Here is a 4,540-nt window from a genome sequence, read left to right on the forward strand (position 1 = left end):
ATATGAGCTATTAGATAGAGATGGTGGGGTCCTGCAACTTTCTACAGGTAAATGTTTAAGGCTCATTCACACCTGCGCCCGGGGTCTCCGTTCTGCAGGTTTCCATTTCCTGCACAAAACTGAGCAAGAGACGCAAACCTGCAGTCATGTATCAAACCCATTCATTTGGCCGTGAGCACCGGTGAGCGTTTTATGCTCTCCGCGGCGAAAACGTTTTTTTTTTAACTGGACACAAAGTCAGACATGCAGGACCTTGTGTCCGGTTTAAAAAAAACGGTTTTGCCGCGGAGAGCATAAAACACTCACCGGTGCTCACGGCTGGATACAGTCTGACAGGTTTCTGTCTTCTTCCGGCAGAAGACGGAAACCTGATAACGGAGACCCGATCACTGGTGTGAACCCAGCACAAGTTAATGAACGTCATCACTAATGATAGCTGGTCAGTGGCGTAACTAGGAAAAGAATGGCAGGGACCAGTCGCGATCTTTTGACATGGGCTCCCCCCTGACTGCCTCACCCCCCCCCTCCCCGCATTCCTGCACATACTATTATACCCCATAGTGGCCCCTGTACACAGCATTATACCCCATAGTGGCCCCTGCACACAATATTATGTCCCATATTGGCCCCTGCACACAGTATTATACCCCATAGTGGCCCCTGCACACAGTATTATGCCCCATAGTGGCCCCTGCACACAGTATTATACCCCATAGTGGCCCCTGTACACAGCATTATACCCCATAGTGGCCCCTGCACACAGTTTTATGCCCCATAGTGGCCCCTGCACACAGTATTATACCCCATAGTGGCCCCTACACACAGTATTATGCCCCATAGTGGCCCCTGCACACAGTATTGTGCCCCATAGTGGCCCCTGTACACAGCATTATACCCCATAGTGGCCCCTGCACACAGTATTATACCCCATAGTGGCCCCTGCACACAGTATTATGCCCCATAGTGGCCCCTGCACACAGTATTGTGCCCCATAGTGGCCCCTGCACACAGTATTATGCCACATAGTGGCCCCTGCACACAGTATTATGCCCCATAGTGACCCCTGCACACAGTATTATGCCCCATAGTGCCCCCTCCACACAGTACTATGCCCCATAGTGGCCCCTGCACACAGTATTATGCCCCATAGTGGCCCCTGCACACAGTACTATGCCCCATAGTGGCCCCTGCACACAGTATTATGCCCCATAGTGGCCCCTGCACACAGTATTATGCCCCATAGTGGCCCCTGCACACAGTATTAAGCTCCATTGTGGACCACCCATGAACAATTATTATACTCTGGGGTCTTTTATAATAATCAGAGACTTAGGGGAGGATACAAACATAAAAAACACTGTTGCTTACCTCTCCTGGCCTCCCACGCACTCCTTGCTGAAGTCTGCCATCTTCAATGATGGAAAGACGTCACTTGAGTCAGGGCTTGCATCACAACACATAAGGATGCAAGCCTGGCCCACGTGACGTCTGGGACATCACACATGTAAGCATGAAGCCTTCCGAAGCCAAGAGAGGTAAGTAACAGTGAAACTGAAAAGACCCCCGAGTATAATGATAGTGTTTGTGGGTTTTGTGGGCCTGCAACCTCACTTACCGATCCCGGGGAAGCGCTGGCAGCGGTGAGCAGGAGCCAGGATTGGTAAGTAGGGCCTGTTACCTGCTGGAGTAACTCCAGCAGGTAAAGACATATTAAAATAAATAAACAAGTAGAGGTAGCGGCTGCCCGTGCAACAGAGTCCTACCAAAGGGATGTGAGTCTACCCTTCGCTTATATAAAAAAAAATTCCATTTGGGCTGTTTCTTCCCTTCCCTCATTCCCTACATTTTGTATTTTTACAAACAAAAGTAGGCTACATTCACTCTACCGTTACTAATGTCCATGGTTGTCATCCATCGTAGATGTCCCCTCTGTCTGTCTGTTTCTATTGACTCTAATGTAAAAAAAAAAAATCATGAAAGAAGTTTTCTGAATGCAAACAGGCATAGGGGACTCTGAATGCAAAGCAGGGGACTCCTCCTGCATCTGTCAGTTAATGTTTGTTGCTCTCACTCTGTGACAGATAAGAACAACAGACATTAAATAACAGTAGTCGGAACCTACACTTAGTTGTACTGTGCTTTATGTAGGATATTCCATAACAATCCCTCTGGGACTCACACACATCAATAGTAGGAATAAATGTAAAGCTGGCCATGCGTCTGCACCACTTCTCCCATTCACTTCTATCGCAGTTGGCAGAAACAGTGAACATAGAAGGACCCCGTTATTCTCCACATAGGACACATTAGTGGGGTGCTCATCTATGAGAAATTTGAAGTACAAGTTTGGAATACCTTTTTAAAAAAGAGGTTGTTCAGGATTAGATAAATGGGTCTGTTTTTAGGCCTCTTGCAGATGGCAGTGGGTTGGCTACTGACCGTGATTGAACAACTTAGGGCTTGTTCACACGGAGTAAACGCGGCACGCAATGTGCAATGTGTACGGGACGTTTGCGCCGCGATTTTGACGGCGCATGTTTGCAGTCGCGTCAGCGCCGCGTAAATGCGCGCTAACGCGACCGCAAACATGCACCATCAAAATCGCGGCGCAAACGTCTCGTACACGCGGCACATTGCGTGCCGCGTTTACTCCGTGTGAACAAGCCCTTAGATGGCACACGGATGTCATCCGTGTTTTGTGTTTCCGCTGCCCCATTCAATGAATAGGACCCGTGGAAGCACAGCCGCAAAACTGGACAGGAATAGGACCTGGATGATACACTGAACTTGCCCACAGCCGCAGCAAAGGCCGTTGTAGAGAGGAGGGGACAGGTTGTGGATGGCTTTGTATGTCAACGATAGTAACTTGAACTCTATTCGTTGGGTAACGGGTAACCAGTGAAGAGATTGGCAGAGGGGAGCAGCCGATGAAAAACAGGGGGAGAGGTGTATTAATTAAATAGCACAGTGTAAGATAAGATAAGATAATCCTTTAATAGTCCCACATTGGGGAAATTTCAGCATGTTACAGCAGCATAGTAATACAGATACAGGATAATACACAGTAATATGTTACAGACGTAGGCACACATATGCTGAGAAGAGAAGATATACTAGGAGTCCATAGCAGCTAAGGAAAAACGGAAGAGAAAGAGGAAGACCTCATGGTCATCGTCATAATCATTAGTTCTCTGTGCGGAGTGATCTTCGCTTGGTCTGATGTAGATTATACAGCCTGGTCACGGTTGGAAGGAAGGACTTGTGATAGCGCTCCTTCTCACACTTGGGGTGAAGCAGACGGTCACTTACAGTGCTGCCAAGTCCCATCAAGGTCCCATACATGGGGTGGGATTTGTTCTCCCGCATGGAGGTCACCACAGACAGTATCCTTCTGTCACCCACCACCTGTACTGGGTCCAAGGGGCTCCCCAGGACAGAGCTGGCCCTCCTGATCAGCCTGTGTAAGGTGGTTTGGAGGGGGGAGAGAGTAATCGCTGGGAGTCCATGGAGAAGGGTGTTACAGTAATCTAAGAGGGAGATTACGAGGGCATATTCTAGCATCTTTGCAGTTTCTGGGGTAGGGAAGGAGCAGATTCGATGGATGTTCTTGAATTGGAGGTGGCAGGATGTGTTGAGGGTTTGAACATGAAACTTGAAGGACAGGTCAGAAGCAAAAAGAAACAGCATTCTATTGCGCACACATGGCGTCTGCTGGCGTTCTATTGTGCAGACGCCAGTTCCCAGGTGAACAGGATGAAGAGGGGACAGCGACACCGGAAGTCATCTCCAGAACAACAAGACAGGTAAGTATGATGGGGTGGGGAGGGGGTTGGGGGATTGAGTTAGTTAGCTAGGCAGGTAGATAGGGCTTGTAGTCAGCGGGCAAGGTGGGGAAACAGGAGGGGGGCTGTTAGGGAGGAAGTGAGAGGGGGATCTGAATGAACTGCAATGCATCATGGTAGTTGTAGGCTAAGACAGCAGGAAGCTCCCCATGTAAATAATTGCAGAGGACACCAGAGAAAGACAGAAATCTCTCAAAACACTGCAAAAGGTATTTGGGCGCACTTAGTGCTATCAATGGGTTAATAACAGACCTTTATTTAAAAAAAAATATTTTTTTTTTTTTTGCCTGGAAAACCCCTTTAAGTTATATACACAAACATGCCTCAAATAAATTACATTATTACATTATTATTCTGTAATTCTGTGCACATTATAAGGTGGCCTGCAAAGGCAGAGACATAATATAACTTCTCACCCCATCTATTTAGCATTAACCTCAAAACAGCTGTTTGCAGATGGGTTTTGCTTTCTTTTGGAAGAGATGTTCTGGTTTGGGAAAGACTGCTAAGGGGCATTACTATTCATTGTATTATTGCTGCTAATCCTGTATTACTAATACAGTTTCTGAATAATTATAACAACATTTGCATTACTACAATGTCATCTATATTTCCTTCCCAGAATCCTTCCTCCTATTCTTGCACTGCTACTCCTTCCGCATTGCTAAGCATGAATTATAACTTTATTATATATATTC

This window comes from Leptodactylus fuscus, chromosome 6 (genome assembly GCF_031893055.1).
Source record: "Leptodactylus fuscus isolate aLepFus1 chromosome 6, aLepFus1.hap2, whole genome shotgun sequence".
Taxonomy (NCBI): domain Eukaryota; kingdom Metazoa; phylum Chordata; class Amphibia; order Anura; family Leptodactylidae; genus Leptodactylus; species Leptodactylus fuscus.